At 41.6% G+C, this 18,688-nt stretch overlaps 1 long non-coding RNA gene across 2 annotated transcripts; it reads right to left on the reverse strand.

Moving 5' to 3' along the window:
• Positions 1 to 4,815: 4,815 nt before the first annotated feature.
• LOC138848830 (uncharacterized) lies at positions 4,816 to 18,250 on the reverse strand. Of its 2 annotated transcripts, none has more exons than XR_011386950.1 (2): positions 17,381 to 18,250; positions 4,816 to 5,161 (listed from the first exon to the last, which is right to left on the reverse strand). It is a non-coding gene; the product is annotated as an uncharacterized lncRNA (long non-coding RNA). The 2 variants fall into 2 exon arrangements; XR_011386951.1 differs by lacking the exon at positions 17,381 to 18,250 and adding an exon at positions 9,916 to 10,361.
• Positions 18,251 to 18,688: the final 438 nt, after the last annotated feature.

The raw sequence follows: 18,688 nt of genomic DNA on the forward strand, positions 1-18,688 counted from the left end.
CATTGGTCCATTTCAATAATAGAGGACTATTAACTGTTCCAATAAGCAGGCACCTTGTCAGTCCCAGGATAAAGTATTCAGGGACTTGTGAAGATCAGTGAGGGTGCCGTCAAGGAATCTGGTCTAGTGGGAAGCTTCAGACATGTATATTTACCTGGAATTTTTTCTGGTCTTTGGCAGTTTTTCTAGATCTGAGTCAGCAATTAGCCTGCCTCCTTAAGCTCTTCATTTCTCATTGGAGTTGTATGGTGTTATTGTGTGGCTGTCATATGACCTTCAATCTAACAGAGGTAATGAATAAGATATACAATTTATTGAGCCTTTAATATGTACCCAGCACTACAAGAATCCCACAGGCACTAGTTCATTTAATCTCCCAATGTTCCTGCAAGGTAAGTGCTATCACATCTTACAGATGAGGAACTGAGATTAGATGCTAAGTAAGTAAATTATATGTACAGGGGCTGGCACTGTGGCGCAGTGGGTTAATGCCCTGGCCTGAAGCGCTGGCATCCCATATGGGCGCTGGTTCGAGACCCGGTTGCTCCACTTCTGATCCAGCTCTCTGCTATGACCTGGGAAAGCAGTGGAAGATGGCCCAAGTACTTGGGCCCTTGCACCCATGTGGGAGACCCAGAAGAAGCTCCTGGCTCCCAGCTGTGGATCGGCACAGCTCCAGCCATTGTGGCCAATTGGGGAGTGAACCAGCGGATGGAAGACCTCTCTCTCTCTCTCTCTCCTTTCTCTCTGTGTAACTCTGACTTACAAATAAATAAATAAATCTTTAAAAAAATTATATGTAGAACAGGTAGATCTAGGATTCAAAGTGCTTCCAGAGTTAAATAGGCTTTTGTCCTTATACCAAGTCTCCTGTAAGTACCGGAGAAAGGCGTGAATGTGTTGTTTTGCTGCCTCTAAAGCTCTCAAGGAGAATAACTGCTTTATTTGGCTGGTGAGGGTTGGAGGAGGTACAGGAGGAGACATTCTCGAAGCAAGGAGGCAGCTGACAATTCACAAAGTTTAAGTAAAAGCACTGTATTTTCATGTTTTTGCTTATTGCTGCATAAAACTAGCTAAAAATCTGCTAAATCAATTACTAATCAAAGGCTATGGCTGGGCCAATATAAGCACTAAGAAGCTATTTAGAGTATGCAATATGACTATTGGCTCTGACTCAGTCATTCATTTCTTTTTCTATTTTTTAGATTTTATTTCTAATCAGTTTTTAACAGATTCAATGTGATTTGTAGATGCAATTTTAAGAACATAATGATATGCCCTCCCTCCTTCCCCCTCCCTTCTACTCTTGTTCAGTTGGCTTAACCTCTGCTTCTGCTACATCAAGAATGGTTAGCTCCCTTTTGTTGGCTATCTACTGCATGCCATCTCTCTACTAGGTATCATCATGCATTTTCTCCTCTTAAATGCAAAGTACTCTGGAATTATCCTTGACTTTCTTTATGGGAGTTACGATGCACAAGATACAGAATCTTGCTTACCTATTAGACCTGGATGATAGTTTCCAGGAACTTGAGTGTATCTATGAATGCAATAATATCATACTGATTTGAGGTTAAGAGGAGCTCTAACTACCAAGACCAGGAAGCCTAAAATTTTCACAAATTAACAGAAAGCAAACCTTCCTGCAAGGTCTCTGTTAAGAAAGAAATTCCACTAATCCCAGTGGATCTACACAGAATGAGCCAGAGCACTGGGCAGCAGCATCCTGTGAAGTGTGCGGAAGGAAATCTTGGCGAGGGTGAGCTTGAGGTCCCACAGCAGCATGATCGGCTGGAGGTTGGAGGTCTCCACTGGAAGACATTCTAGGTGTCCTCTCTCCTATGATCTTGACTCAGGCAACTTCAGGTCCAGATTATCTTTCCCACACCAACCACATGGCATGTGATGCTGGTGAGGGATGCACTCAAAGCTGGCTATGAAACTGACACCAGGATCCCGCTTCAAACTGGAATCAGAGCCCCAGAAGCCCAATAATTAAAGGTGGGTCTTCCCATGTGGGTGTAGGGGCCCAAGGATTTGGGCCATCTTCTACTGCTTTACCAAGCCATAGCAGAGAGCTAGATCAGAAGTGGAGCAGCCAGGTCTTGAACCTGTGCCCATATGGGATGCCAACACTGCAGGCAGCAGCTTTATCTGCTATGCCACAGTACCAGCCTCTCTCTCTCTCTCTCTCTCTCTCTCTCTCTCTCTCTCTCTCTCTTTGTGTCACTCTGTCTTTCAAATAAATAAAGCTTTTAAAAAATGCAATTTGTTGAAAGTAGTTTTTAACTTATTGAGGGGTGTTATTTGCAAAAAGAGCAGATTTTTGTTTCACATAAAATTTGAAAATACAAATTTTGTATAGAAAATAAAAATGAAGTGGTTTTGTAACCATTCAGCAGTATAGCTTGGCTATTATAGAAATAAATTTTAACACAAACTATCAAGATTCTAAGTACTTGTGATTCTTGGCAGATTTGAGGTGTGACTTTTTCTACTATTAGATCCAGCACTCTCTACAAACTGTACTGGACAATTTGATGGTAATGCACCTAGGGCTTGCCCTGTGCGTGAGAGAAAAGGAAGGGAGTTTTAGTGATACTTCAGAATATCTGACATTTTTTCAGCATGGTGTACAATGTAGGAACTATTCCTGCACCAGGAACTCTTGGCTGTAATCAGTTCTAATCAGGTAAACAACAGTTCTTCCTTCAGGAAATGAAAACTCCAGGTTAGAATCGGCCTGAGCTGTGGCTAGATTAGTCCTTCCTTCATCTTTTGCATTCTCAGAAAGACCCTCTGATCCACTGGGGCAAAGAGAAACCTAGAACAACTCAAGGTCATCTTCTGTATTGCTAAACATTTCAGAGGAAATGTCTCAAGTAAAAGTTTCCTACGGACTAGCCCAACCTTAATTACCTAAACATTCCTAAAACTATTATGGCCAAGTCTACCTTCTAAACTCCCCTGGCAGAACTGATAGTCATGTGATACCACAGCAAGTGCATGAAAGGGGCAACTGGGGATGCAGGTAAGAGAAGCAGGAATCGGATATTCAATGATTACTGTGAAAAATCTAAATGCCAAGGCCTTTCACAACCTATGACTACCCCATCTTCTTCCCTTTGTTCCCCTCCAGGTATCTGCCATGTGGGTTGGTCTGTCACTTTGCCTCTGCTGCACTTCTTCCTGTCCAAGTCTCCACCTCTTCCTATCCTTAACACAACCTAAAAGTCTCTAGGTCAGCAGTACATTTGCTTCCTGAATGTGTCCTTCAAGGTCTACCTAGTGTGTCTACTTATTCTAAGAAATTATTCAGATTATAATTTTTAATTATGTGGCCAGCGCCGTGGCTCAATAGGCTAATCCTCCGCCTTGCGGCACCGGCACACCGGGTTCTAGTCCCAGTCGGGGCTCCGGATTCTGTCCCAGTTGCCCCTCTTCCAGGCCAGCTCTCTGCTGTGGCCCGGGAGTGCAGTGGAGGATGGCCCAGGTGCTTGGGCCCTGCACCCCATGGGAGACCAGGAGAAGTACCTGGCTCCTGCCATCGGATCAGCGCAGTGCACCAGCCGCAGCACACTGGCCGCGGCAGCCATTGGAGGATGAACCAACGGCAAAAGAAAGACCTTTCTCTCTGTCTCTCTCTCTCTCACTGTCCACTCTGCCTGTCAAAAATAAATAAATAAATAAATAAATAAATAAATTTTTAATTATGTCACAACCAAACAAATGAGTTGGGACTTCATTTTTCTAATTATTTTACTGTCTCTCAAATAGTCCCCCTGTGATTCTTTCTCAATAGTCCTCCCCCCAAGTACTAAACACAGATATTCTCTAGCAATCAAATTCTATTCTCTTAAGTCTAATATTTGTATACATATAAAACAGTACAAACATTTCCTCTAAATGACTTTGATTACTTCAAGGACACTATCAGTTGGGTCATTCCCACATATATCAGATTCCTTCTTGTTGGGGTGATCCACTTCCAGGACCTCTCTGTGGAGATGGGAGTGAAACGTCACAAGCTGTACATGGCCCACATTGTTTCCAGGAGCTATGAATTAAGGAGTGATGGCAGCACAATTGTCATCAAGCTTCCCATTGGTACAGAAGGTGATTATTACAGGGTTGATGACATCCTAAGAATTTACATTACTCATCAATCTGAATATAAAAGCACCTAGATAAATATAGACAAAATACAAATAGAGTCCAATATACTGATGCCTCATTTTAACATGACCTGCCACAACACAGAAATCCTACCCTTTTTGGAAAATACCTACCTTTCTTGGACTTATCCACAGAAATATTGTTATTGGATGTAATGAGATTTCATTACAACATAAGTCATGGGTATTGTTTGAGATTCTAATTACCAAAATATAGTTGTTTATAGGTCTCTGAAAAGAATTAGACATTTATAGCAACAGAGAGGAGAAATTTAGACATTTCCTTGTATTATTATACAAGTTAGGATAAATTTGTACAAAGTTGATAAGTTAATGGCAATTAAGACTAGTGTCCTTTTCCATGTTACTGGCAAGATCATCACTCATCAAAAAGTTACCTGTTGTGAGAGAAATTGAGATCTCATAAGGAGAAAGATCTTAGTTCAGCTAATCTTGTCTCAACTGTTTACTTCTAGACTCATGTGAGATGGGTGCTGTGGACACCCATATAACTTACTTCTGGAACACAAATGGGAGGATAAAAACTGGGGAGTAACAAAGCACACCATGATCAAAGCTATAAAAACCACTCTGCACTTCCAATAATCCATAATAACCAACAGTAAAGCTTCTGCAATCATACTGTTATGGTCGAATTTCATTTTAATCAGGCAGCAGTGCCTTTGAATAATACTCAGCAGCACCTCCTCCTTCCTTAGATACCAGCCCAAGTCTTCAAGTTCACAGCACAGCAGTGAGATCCTTTCTTCCAGATGTGGAGTTAGTGAGCTTCGCTGTGAAGAATTAGATCTTCCCTGTGTAACTGGCCATTTCTCATCAAATGATTGCCTACATGTATTTTGCTAGGCAAGTGTGGAGTAAACAGGTGCCGCCGTGTTGCTGATGGTGGTAACATTTGATACCATCTTTCCAGAATGCAACTTGACACTATGCTTCAACATCATGTGTAATTTATTTTCCTTCACCTGGGAAGATATAAGGAAAAGAAATTTATTCAGACTATGCACAAATGCAGTCATCTCAGTATCTGTAATAACAAATAGATTTCTACATGCAACATCAAGTATAATATATGTCATGTGTAAGTAACTTTCTTTTTAGAGGTTTAGGCTTTTCAAATTTATGGTATATCCGATGACAGAAGGTCCTAGCTATTAAGCTAATACAGATTATCTCTTAATGATCACTCATTCATCAAGGGAGAAAGACAGTAATTGTATAGAATAAAATTGTGGAGAGTATGACAGAAAGCTCTAGAAAAAACAACATTCCCGGGATGAGTGTTGGGATTTCTCATCTGTGCATTCATACTTTAAAGGTGGTCCTCACACCTAAGTTTATTATTAACATAAATTTCATTGTATCGCAGTTGTCACTTTCAACAATTTTAAACCTGAAACTAGTTTTTGAAGATGGAGATATAAAATGGACTTGCTCTTGGAACATGAGCACTTGATGCTATGGACATTGTTTCTGTGCCTTGCCCTCAAATGGTAAATTCTGTAACAGTTTCCTTCTGGACCTTGACTGTTGGGAAGCTCCACAGTGAACATTTTATCTAACCTGGGATTAATGTATCCCCCTCATCTCAGTAACTTTCATTTTTCCATTTCTATTTCAACAGCTTTTCTTATTGTCCCATCAATATTTACTATAAGCAAATTTTTCAATTCAGCATAAAAATGACCCATCAAATCCACTTCCACAGAACTAAGCTCTTCAAATTCTATTCTTATAGCATGCAAATAGTCTGGGAACTTAGGTTGGTTTGTTTTTGTGAGAACTACAGACAAGGAGAAATAGTAAGGCTGTGCTCTTTGGATTGAAATCTGGACTTTAATTATAACTGTGAATGGATGCCTTCCCATCCTGAACTCATCAGATCTCTGTGCTCTCTCCTCCACCTTTCTTGTAGTTTGTTTGAGAATATATAAATTGGCAGAAAAACCTGGGATCTGAGAAACACTCTCCACCCAGTTTTGTAAACTGTTTCAAACTTGTGCTATAAACATTAGAAGACCCTTAAGTTATTACCAGATGCAAATAAGTGAACATGTTTATCAAGTATACAAAAGAGAAATTAATTTCAAAGCACTACCAAAAAATTGTGTAACTGGTCTTAATTTCTCTTGTCCTGGGCAGAAAAAAATTAAGTAGATCTGCAAAAACTTCTGTTATAAACATCCTGAAATGTTTAGGGAGCTACTGCCCCCAAGTTATGATTTCCATAGACAGTGGAAACCATGAATTTTCCAGCAATCACACCAGACCAACGGTAACAGAAAAATGAATTACTTTTGTTGTATTATTTCTTGACCATGCCTAAAATTATAAACATGAAGAAACAGCTGTATGATTCCATCTAGCAAATTAATGGGTAGTTTATTCAAAATAGCTATTCATTTGTTAATACTTTGATTATAAAATATATTGTATTTAGGATGGTTTTATATATGAGGGGTCTTCAGTAAGTTCATAAAAACTGTGTATTATAAAAAGCTATATGGGCCAGCGCCGCGGCTCAATAGGCTAATCCTCTGCCTTGCGGCGCCGACACACCGGGTTCTAATCCCAGTCGGGGCGCCAGATTCTGTCCCGGTTGCCCCTCTTCCAGGCCAGCTCTCTGCTGTGGCCAGGGAGTGCAGTGGAGGATGGCCCAGGTGCTTGTGCCCTGCACCCCATGGGAGACCAGGAGAAGTACCTGGCTTCTGCCATCAGATCAGCGCGGTGCGCCGGCCGCAGCGTGCCGGCCGCGGTGGCCATTGGAGGGTGAACCAATGGCAAAAGGAAGACCTTTCTCTCTGTCTCTCCCTCTCTCACTGTCCACTCTGCCTGTCAAAAAAAAAAAAAAAAAAAGCTATGCATGGATTTAAAAATTTTTTGTCCCAAAATAAACTTCTTAATCCCATTTTCCACAAATGTTTGGAGGTTCCCTCATATTTAATATGTCCCACACTTTGATAGCATTGGATTTTGCAAGAGCAACAAACTCTTTTGGCATAGATTCCTTTTTTTTTTCTTTAAAGATTTATTTATTTATTTACTTGAAAAGCAGAGTTACAGAGAGGCAGAGGTTGGGGGGGGGGTGGAGAGAGAGAGAGAGAGGTCTTCCAGCCCCTGGTTTACTCCCCAGATGGCCACAACAGTTGGAGCTGCACTGTTCCAGGATCCAGGAGCTTTTTCCAGGTCTCCCCAAGAAGATGCAAGGGCCCAAGGACTTGGACCATCTTCTACTGCTTTCCCAGGCCATAGCAGAGAGCTAGATCGGAAGTGGAGCAGCTGGGACTCGAACCAGTGCCCATATGGGATGCCGGCACTGCAGGCAGCAGCTTTTACTGGCTAGACTCTTTAATCCAAAATAGCAGTATTAATATTCATGAGGTTCAGCTGCTGCTTAGATAATGAAAATTACTTGCATCAATGTATGTCCAGTAGTAAGGGTTCATTAATAATAATTTCTGCCTCCTTCCATTAATCTTCACAGCTACTGAGCAAAAAGTAAAACTTATATACTCCTGTACAAGTGATGAAAATGAAACCCAAAAATAATTGACAGCCTTGTCCATGTTCATGCAGTGAGAAGGGCCTGCTGCCAGCCCAATTTATTTGCTCATTTGCATCCATATTCTGTAACTTCTGGGGATGTAGACATAAATAAGAGACAAAGTCCCTGCTCTCAGGAGGCTTACATCTAAATGGGAAGCAAAATAAACAATTCGGTGTCTCATGTGGTAATCAAGAGGCTAAAGAGATGAAAGTGATATGGGGGAAGGCATTTCATGCAGGCCCACGGGGCAAACCTCCGTGTTGAAATCAGATATGAGCAGAGATAGAAAGGAAGGCGGGAGTGAGGTGTGCTGCTATCTGCAAGATCATTCCAAGCATAGTGGCAGAGTTCTGGGGACAGCAAGGAGGCCAGTGGGTCTGCAGTCAGATGGATCAGGAAGATGAGTTCAGAATGGTGGGGTTGGTTGGGGATCAGGCCCTGTAGTACCTGTGATGCCCTCCATCCCTTGTTCTTGCTGCATTGCTGTCCAGCTCCTCAGAGATTTTGTGTTGCAGAAAGGAAGTCTTTTCTAGTTTTCTTTTTCACCCTAATGTTACTTAATAGGCTTTGTCAGTGCCCCTGGTGTTAGTAGGCTTTTTTTTTTTTTTTTTTTTTTTGACAGAGTTAGTGAGAGAGAGAGAAAGAGTGAAAGGTCTTCCCTCCGTTGGTTCACCCCTCAAATGGCCGCCACGGCCAGCGCACTGCGCCAATCCGAAGCCAGGAACCAGGTGCCTCCTCCTGGTCTCACATGCGGGTGCAGGGCCCAAGGACTTGGGCCATCCTCCACTGCCTTCCCAGGCCACAGCAGAGAGCTGGACTGGAAGAGGAGCAACCGGGACAGAATCCAGTGCCCCAACCGGGACTAGAACCCTGGGGTGCCGGCACCGCAGGCAGAGGACTAGCCTAGTGAGCCGCGGCGCAGGCCATTAGTAGGCTTTATTAGTGCCCCCGTAAGGCTGTAAATGTGAAGCTCATGATAGTCTTTGAAATATTTCACTTGTCCTCTGCCTTAGTGAAAGTGTAGTCAGTCACATTTCCCAAGGGGGGTGTGGAGGTGCAGAAGCCCTTATGCTCGTTCAGGGCCAGAACACTGGGAGCAATTCCTCCCGGAGCTCCACCTGTGGAGCACTGTGCACACTCTACCCACCATAGCGACGAAAGCTCTTAGAGCCTTCTGCGCCAAGTAAGAAGGCTGGGTTCTGTTTGTCGCTATTTTTTTTCTTTTTAAGTTGTGCATATGCTAAGGATTCCCATGAAACTATCTTCCACCCTGTGAATTCAACCTCCACAAAGTGTCCTTCCCACGTGAAGAGATTTGAAGGGAAAATGTTTACCTTCGTGAAGAAAAGTGCATTACTGGACGATGTGAGTGGGTGTTTCATCTATGACTGCTCTGGCACATGCTCAGATATGTTAATAGATGGCTCAAGTGAATGCAAATTAATTTTAAAAGTCAGGTTTAGTTGTGGATAATTGGACAAGAGGGAAACTAGAATGAATTAGCAAGCCTTAATTGAAAATGACTGTAACACTTTCTTTAACAAAATGACCTACTCTAAAAGTCATTGTAATTACCAACGATGAGATAATGAACTGCCATTTTACTTTAACTTATATCCTTTTTCACTTCAAATCTTTTACGGTAGGTTTATATCTACAACATTAAGTCTTTCAATTCCCTGTATTTTAGAAGTATCCCATAGGATTTGGATATTAGATTATATAATTTTGAATAAAAATGTGACCATCTCCCAAGATTTTAGAATGACTAAACCTGCATGTTGAATTCTTTAATCCCTGTGACTCCTTTTAGCCTCTTGACTTTAATCTATTGAGCCAATATTACTCAAGGAGAGGCTTTAAGGTAATGAGTTCATACTGTAGAGCAGGTTAAAATGGCTACCTCCAGTTTAATGTGGTAAAACCCAAGTAATTTCATTGGAAATGTTGGCCTGCCAGGAAAGTGCTTACAACTCTAATCAACTTCACCAACAAATACCTTTCAATTCCCACAGCCCTGTGGCTATATGTGATGCAAAGAAGTCTACAGAAGACCTTCTGTGTGTAAGAAAATGCATTCCTAGCCAGCAGAGACGAGGTAAGCCCCTTCAGTGCCTCATGTTTCACTGGAACCAGATTTAGTTCCACAGTCAACAAATGACAGTTGCCTACCTGACCATCAGAGTGATCGAATGTAAATGTCTGTCTTCCCTGAGAACTTAGAACAGACAAGCACAAAAGCATACATCATAATCCTATCTCCTAGCATCTTTTGACTTGAAGGCTGGTTTCAAAGAAGAACTTAACTTTCTGAACAAGGAAGATATAAAGCTATGTTTTATAGAATATAAATCCAGATCCCCAAAAATGACACACTTTTCCCAAAGTGTTGTTAAATAGGAACTAGAACTTTAGCCAAAGACTAGGAAAGTTCAAGAATTTGCTTGGAATAATAGACATAGTTCTCCCTCAATTTATCTATAGTCAGACGTACAGGCTTATACAATTTAAGAGAACATATCTCTTTTGTAGTTGTCATCTTGGCCACCTTGAATACAAGCTAAGTGACATGACACTCTCCAAAACCTTATTCCATTTCTATGAAAGATTTCTGAAGATGTCTAGATAAGAAGCTTCTAATATACACACGTATGTACATGTATCCCTTTATGTCTACATGTGTAGCATCTAATACATACATGCATGTATATATAAATCCCTTTCAAGCATTAAAAAGGGTACTGAAGCTGTCTGATCATTGAAAAGAGACTTTAAGTCCTTTTCAAGAGAGTCCTTCCATTCCTTTCTTGCTTTCACATGTCTTAATCACATATTCTGTATTATTAAAATAAAATTAAGAACAATCCCAACCTTGCTAAAGGTACAGGAACTGAGATAATCTTGTTCATCAGGGACTTACTCAGTACCTGAATGAGCTAATTCTTGGCATTGAAACAGTATTGGGAGGGCAAGGTACTGGAATAATAAGTAAAAGAATTTAAGACTGAGATAAACAAGCACTCAAATGGTAGGCATTTTGCCTAAAATGCCAAATTGTTACCTGACCACTTGCTGCTTCCAGTAATGGTTGGGGAATGAATATGTAGTATTTCCAGGACAGGGAGGAATATTGACAGGGAATACAGGTGAGACCAGGACAAACCTTCATGCTAGGGAGTCCAGGAGGTATCACTGATGAGTCCACGGTTCTAGTCCCGGCTGCTCCTCTTTTGATCCAGCTCTCAGCTGTGGCATGGAAAAGCAATAGAAGATGGCCCAAGTCCTTGGGCCTCTGCACCCACATGGGAGACCTGGAAGAAGCTCCTGGCTCCTGGCATGGGATCAGGACAGCTCTGGCCGTTGCAGCCATCTGGGGAGTGAACCAGCAGATAGAAGACCTCTCTCTGTCTCTATCTCTCTCTGTAACTCTGTCTTTCAAATAAATAAGATAAACCTTTAAAAAAAAGAAATATTATTTAATGGTAGTTTTTATGTCATACTTTGATGATATTATCCATAGTCTTTTTTTTAAGATTTATTTATTTATTTGAAAGTCAGAATTACACAGAGAGAGGAGAAGCAGAGAGAGAGGTTTTCCATCCGATGGTTTACTCCCCAGTTGGCCGCAACGGCCAGAGCTGCCCCGATCCGCAGCCAGGAGCCTCCTCTGGGTCTCCCACATGGGTGCAAGGGTCCAAGGACTTGGGCCATCTTCTACTGCTTTCCCAGGCCATAGCAGAGAGCTGGATCAAAAGTGGAGCAGCCATATTGGATGCCAGCGCTTCAGGCCAGGGCGTTAGCCTGCTGTGCCACATCGCCGGCCCTTCCATAGTCTTCTAGATCCTTTTTCAACTGTTGAGAAGCCTGCTATCATTTTGTTATTTCTTTGTAGATAGACTTTTTCTGATGATTAAGATCATCCTTTTCCCTTGATATTTTATACACGCTCTAGATTATGTCTAGGTGTGGATTCCTTGTCTTGCTTACAACTTACTGTGTTTTACAAATCTGAAAATTCATCATTTTCAGCAATTCTGAGTTTTTTCTAGCATTATATTTCCATATTGTATCTTTATTTTTTCAAGATACTCTTGATGGAAGTGCTGTTGTATATGGAAGGAAGATACAAGGTATCTTCCCTGTCTCTTCTTTTTCCTGTTTTCTATCCCATAATCCTTTGTGTTGAATCTTTTTTTTTTAACTTTTATTTAGTAAATATAAATTTCCAAAGTACAGTTTATGGATTACAATGGCTTTCCCTCCCCCATAATTTCCCTTCCACTCGCACCCCTCCCATCTCCCACTCCCTCTCCCATTCCATTCACATCGATTCATTCTGAATTATCTTTACATAGAGAAGATCAATTTAGTATATATTAAGTGAAAATTTCAACAGTTTGCACCCACACAGAAGCACAAAGTGTAAAATACTGTTTCAGTACTAGTTATAGCATTACTTCACATTGGACAACACATTAAGGACAGATCCCACATGAGAAGTAAGTGCACAGTGACTCCTGATGTTGACTTAACAATTTGACACTCTTGTTTATGGCGTCAGTAATCTCCCTAGGCTCTAGTCATGAGTTGCCAAGGCTATGGAAGCCTTTTGAGTTCGCCGACTTTGATCTTATTCTGACAAGGTCATAGTCAAAGTGGAAGTTCTCCCTTCATAGAAAGGTACCTCCTTCTTTGATGGCCCCGTTCTTTCCACTGGGATCTCACTCACAGAGATCTTTCATTTAGGTCTTCTTTTTTTTTTCCCAGTGTGTCTTGGCTGTGCATGCCTAAAATACTCTCATGGGCTCTTCAGCCAGATCTGAATGTGTTAAGGGCTGATTCTGAGGCCAGAAGAGTGATTTAGCACATCTGCCATTCTATGAGTCTGCTGTGTATCTCACTTCCCATGTTGGATCATTCTCTCCCTTTTTGATTCTATCAGTTAGTATTAGCAGACACTAATCTTGTTTGTGTGATCCCTTTGACTCTTAGACCTATCAGTGTGATCAACTGTGAACTGAAATTGATCACTTGGACTAGTGAGATGGCATTGGTACATGTCACATTGATGGGATTGTATTGGAATCCCCTGGCACATTTCTAACTCCACCATTTGGGGCAAATCAGCTTGAGCATGTCCCAAATTGTACATCTCCTCCCTCTCTTATTCTCACTCTTATATTTAATAGGGATCATTTTTCAGTTAAAATTTAAATACCTAAGAATAATTGTGTGTTGATTACAGAGTTCGACCAATAGTACTAGAACAAAAAAAATATTAAAATGGATAAAGTATTACATTGTACATCAACAGTCAGGACAAAGGCTGATCAAGTCACTGTTTCTCATAGTGTCCATTTCACTTCAACAGGTTTCCCCTTTGCTGCTCAGTTAGTTGTCACCGATCAGGGAGAACGTATGATATTTGTCCCTTTGGGACTGGCTTAATTCACTCAGCATGATGTTTTCCAGATTCCTCCATCTTGTTGCAAATGACTGGATTTCATTGTTTTTGACTGCTGTATAGTATTCTATAGAGTACTTGTCCCATAATTTCTTAATCCAGTCTACTGTTGATGGGCATTTGAGTTGGTTCCAGGTCTTAGCTATTGTGAATTGAGCTGCAGTAAACATTAATGTGCAGATAGCTTTTTTGTTTGCCAATTTAATTTCCTTTGGGTAAATTCTAAGGAGTGTTATGGCTGGGTTGTATGGTAGGGTTATATTCTGTGTTGAATCTTAACTAATTTCTTTGTATCTGTAATCCAGTTTCTCTCTCCAATTCTAACTACCTTAGGGTTTAATCCGTTTGTTGCCATTCATTTCCATGACTATTTTTCAAAAGTAAAAAGTTTTAATGGGCTTTTCAAAATTGATCTATTTTGCTATTCATGTATCTCTTTGTCTTTATCTTTGGAAATTTACTCTTTCCTACAAAATAGGTTGTTCCATTATTGAAAAAGGGAGTATTTTAATCCTGTCTTTCAAGACTTTTTGTCGTGGCTGAGCTTGCTGACTCTTTCTGCAAGATGTGTTTGTTAGTTTTCTACTCATTTTCTTCTTCTATAGAGCTTTGTAGGTAACTCTTAAGCGACCTGAATGGAGGTGTGACCCTCCCTCAGGTTTGTATCTGCTTCTTCTAGACCCCCAATGGTATTGCTGGCCCAGAACCAATTTTAATGTTTCTTTCTCTGCTTTGATGTCCTTGGGTTATGCAGGTAGATTTGAACTCTAATCCTATACTTATGGGTACACTGCTCTGATAAGGTTCCAAACACACTATTTAGTTCTGTGAAAAAGAATTCACAGTATAGGGATGGGTATTTAGCCTAGAGGTTAAGATGTCCATATTCCATGTCCAGATACTTGGGTTTGACGCTCAGCTCTGGCTCTTGACTCCAGCTTCCTGCTAATGTAGACCCTGGGAGACAATGGTGATAGCTCAAGTAATTGGGTTCCTGCCACCCACATAGTATGATTGTGATTGAGTTCCTGGCTCTTGATTTCCTTGTCCCTGGCTGGCCGCTGTGGGTATTTGGGGAGTAAACTAACCAATGGGCCCCCTCTCCATCCTTCTGTCTTTCTCTTTCTCTATCAGATTTTTTATAAAACCTAATATAAAAACTATTGACAACATAACTGCTGTTTATCAATTTTTAGATTTGACCAAATAAATATTTAGAACAACTAATTGTAATTAGAGAATAAATTTATTATTAAACTATACCACTATAAACTAGAATAATTAGGAATAATTTGGAGATAGAATATTTGAAACAGGCAGTCAAAGCCAAAATCAACTATTGGGATTGCATCAAATTGAGAAGTTTCTGTACTGCAAAAGAAATAGTCAGGAGAGTGAAGAGACAACCGACAGAATGGGAAAAAATATTTGCAAACTATGCAACAGATAAAGGGTTAATAACCAGAATCTACAAAGAGATCAAGAAACTCCACAAAAACAAAACAAACAACCCACTTAAGAGATGGGCCAAGGACCTCAATAGACATTTTTCCAAAGAGGAAATCCAAATGGCCAACAGGCACATGAAAAAATGTTCAAGGTCATTAGCAACCAGGGAAATGCAAATCAAAACCACAATGAGGTTTCACCTCACCCCGGTTAGAATGGCTCACATGCAGAAATCTACCAACAACAGATGCTGGTGAGGATGTGGGGAAAAAGGGACACTAACCCACTGTTGGTGGGAATGCAAACTGGTCAAGCCACTATGGAAGTCAGTCTGGAGATTCCTCAGAAACCTGAAGATAACCCTACCGTTCGACCCAGCCATCCCACTCCTTGGAATTTACCCAAAGGAAATGAAATTGGCAAACAAAAAAGCGGTCTGCACCCTAATGTTTATTGCAGCTCAATTCACAATAGCTAAGACCTGGAACCAACCTAAATGCCCATCAACGATAGACTGGATAAAGAAATTATGGGATATGTACTCTTTAGAATACTATACCGCAGTAAGAAACAATGAAATCCAGTCATTTGCAACAAAATGGAGGAATCTGGAACACATCATGCTGAGTGAAATAAGCCAGTCCCAAAGGGACAAATACCATATGTTCTCCCTGATCGGTGACAACTGACTGAACACCAAAAAGGAAACCTGTTGAAGTGAAATGGACACTATGGGAAATGGTGACTTGATCAGCATAGCCCTGACTGTTAATGAACAACTTAATACATTATCCCTCTTAGTAGTTTTTTTTTTGTCTGTTCTACTTAACATGACTGGTTTAATTCTGTAATTAATACACAGTTATTCTTAAGTGTTGAAAATTAACTGAAATGTGATCCCTGTTAAACATAAGAGTGGGAATAAGAGAGGGAAGAGATGTATAATTTGGGACATGCTCAAGCTGACTTGCCCCAAATGGTAGAGTTAGAAACATACCAGGGGATTCCAATTCAATCCCATCAAGGTGGCATATACCAATGCCATCTCACTATTCCAAGTGATCAATTTCAGTTCACAATTGATCATAATGAAAGGACTAAGAGTCAAAGGGAGCACATAAACAAGTCTAGTACCTGCTAACACTAACCGATAGAATAAATAAAGGGGAGAGTGATCCAACATGGGAAGTGAGATACTCAGCAGACTCATAGAATGGCAGATGTCCTAAATAGCACTCTGGCCTCAGAATCAGCCCTTAAGACATTCAGATCTGGCTGAAGAGCCCATGAGAGTATTTCAGGCATGGAAAGCCAAGACACTCTGGCAAAAGATCTCTGTGAGTGAGATCCCAGTGGAAAGAACAGGTCTTCAAAGAAGGAGGTACCTTTCTCTGAAGGGAGGAGAGAACCTCCACTTTGACTATGACCTTGTCTAAACAAGATAAGAATCAGAGAACTCAGAGGGCTTCCATAGCCTTGGAAACTCATGACTGGAGCATAGGGAGATTACTGATGCCATAGACAGGAGTGTCAATTGGTAAAGTCAACAACAGGAGTCACTGTGCACTTACTCCTCATGTAGGATCTCTGTCCTTAATGTGCTGTGCATTGAGATTTAATGCTATAACGAGTACTCAAACAATATATTTCACTTTGTGTTTCTATGGGGGTGCAAACTGTTGAAATCTTTACTTAATGCATACTAAACTGATCCTCTGTAAAAAAAAAAAAAAAGAAATTATCAATTCCCAACTTGACTCTCACTGGGATTAAACATGACAATAGGTCTGATCTGATTTCATCATCATTTAAAAAAAATCATCTATTATTTTTCACTTTATGTTTCTGTGTGGGAGCAAACTGTTGAAATCCTTACTTAATGTATACTAAGCTGATCTTCTGTATATTAAGATAATCAAAAATGAATCTTGATATGAATGGAAGGGGAGAGGGAGTCGGAAAGGGGAGGGTTGTGGGCGGGAGGGATGGTATGGGGGGGAAGCCATTGTAATCCATAAATCGTACTTTGGAAATTTATATTCATTAAATAAAAGTTAAAAAAAATGACCTAAATGAAAGATCTCTGCGAGTGAGATCCCAGTGGAAAGAACAGGTCATCAAAGAAGGAGGTACCTTTCTCTGAAGGGAGGAGAGAGCTTCCACTTTGACTACGACCTTGTCTAAATATGATCAGAGTCGGTGAACTCAAAAGGCTTCCATAGCCTTGGCAGCTCATGACAAGAGCCTAGGGTGATTACTGATGCCATAAGCAAGAGTGTCAGTTTGTTAAGTCAACAACAGGAGTCACTGTGCACTTACTCCTCATGTAGGATCTGTGTCTTTAATGTGCTGTACATTGTGATTTAATGCTATAAGTAGTACTCAAACAGTATTTTTCACTTTGTGTTTCTATGTGGGTGCAAACTGTTGAAATCTTTACTTAATGTATGCTAAACTGATCTTCTGTATATAAAGAGAATTGAAAATGAATCTTGATGTGAATGGAAGGGGAGAGGGAGTGGGAAAGGGGAGGGTTGCGGGTGGGAGGGAAGTTATGGGTGGGGGTGGGGAGCCATTGTAATCCATAAGCTGTACTTTGAAAATTTATATTCATTAAATAAAAGTTAAAAAATGTGAAAAAAAAACAAGTGTAGAAATGAAAAAGTAATTAAAGCATTATAGTAAAACTAAAAAAAAAAAAAAGAAAAGAAACAGGACAAATACCAATGTCTTTGTGTTTCACATCCAGAAGAAAAAACAGAGTTGTCTAGATGAGGAGGAAAGCTAACTTTGTCTTGCATTTTCAGTTCTTCAATACTTCTGTGACATTTTATCTTTGCTGTCTGTATAGTTAGCTGAAATACATTTCTGCCATGTCTATAGTGGATTAAGCACAATGGCTGCTTCCTGCTTCCAGCATGTCTCCTTTGTAGCAACTTCAGTCCCCGATGTCTTGATGTGCCAACTTGCCCCAGCGGGGAGAGACACTGAGCTGACCTAACCTTTGGAGGAAAATATAATCTACCACAGCCCTTCAACCCGAGGGAAGGAACCAGCACTGACTCTACCAGTCACGCCTGATGCAGGGAGCTCAGCTCCACAGTGTCATTTGATCTTCATTCACACCCGGCTGGCAGCGCATGTTATTTTGTTCCCGATTTGCAGATAGGGTCACTTATCTGAAGTTTGTGAACCCTGTGATTTTGGAGATGTTGCTAAGTAACTCCAAAACTGAGCACTTTTCACTCCCCACGGTTTCTCACTGTCACAATGTCTGGGTCTGAAATCCTGGGATCCTCTCAAGCTTAGCTCAGAGGAAGGGACCTCTGCAGAGAGCCTAGGAGGCCAGAAGGACCCTGCCTGCTCCATGGGAAATTAAAGGGAGATTCCCTGAGTCTCACCACCCTTGGGGCTTCCTTGGGAGCGCGGTCCTCTGCAGTGAGTGCGGGATCCTGCAGGGGCGACAGAGGCCTCGAGGGTGCCCAGTGCGTGCCTCGGCTCCAGGACCCTCTGCGCTGTGTAGCTAAGGAAAGTCACCGCAGCTCCTGAAGAGCAGCCTCTGTCTCCAATCAGAGGAGCAGGGGCTTCCCGAAGGGAGCGCATCTGCCACCCCCACCCCCACCCCCCACCCCCCACCCCCGTGCCAGTGTCCCTAGATACAACTGGGGCTGCGCCTGTAGCGCAGAGAGGTCGCGCCGCGCGGGTGCTAAGCGTCCTCATGCGCGGAGGTGGAAAGGAGGTTATTCCTTCCTGGCATTTAAAATGCACAACAAACAAACAAAAACACGGCGCTAGCACTTCCCGGCACCTTTTGCTCCTTTGAACCAGGCCCATTTATGACGGAGCCCTCCGGCCCCCGGGGCGCACTTTGGAGCCTCCAGTCTAGTTAGCTGCTGGGGGAAGCTGGGAGGACTCAGCAGGGTCGCCCTGGGCCGGGCCCCACCTGGAGGGCCTCCTCCGGGGGCACCGGCCACCGGAGCAGCAACAGAGCCTCCTCTTCAGTCGGGTGCGGGGAAATTGCTTTCACATCCA

The sequence above is a fragment of the Oryctolagus cuniculus genome, chromosome 2 (assembly GCF_964237555.1).
Source record: "Oryctolagus cuniculus chromosome 2, mOryCun1.1, whole genome shotgun sequence".
In the NCBI taxonomy this organism is placed as follows: Eukaryota; Metazoa; Chordata; class Mammalia; order Lagomorpha; family Leporidae; genus Oryctolagus; species Oryctolagus cuniculus.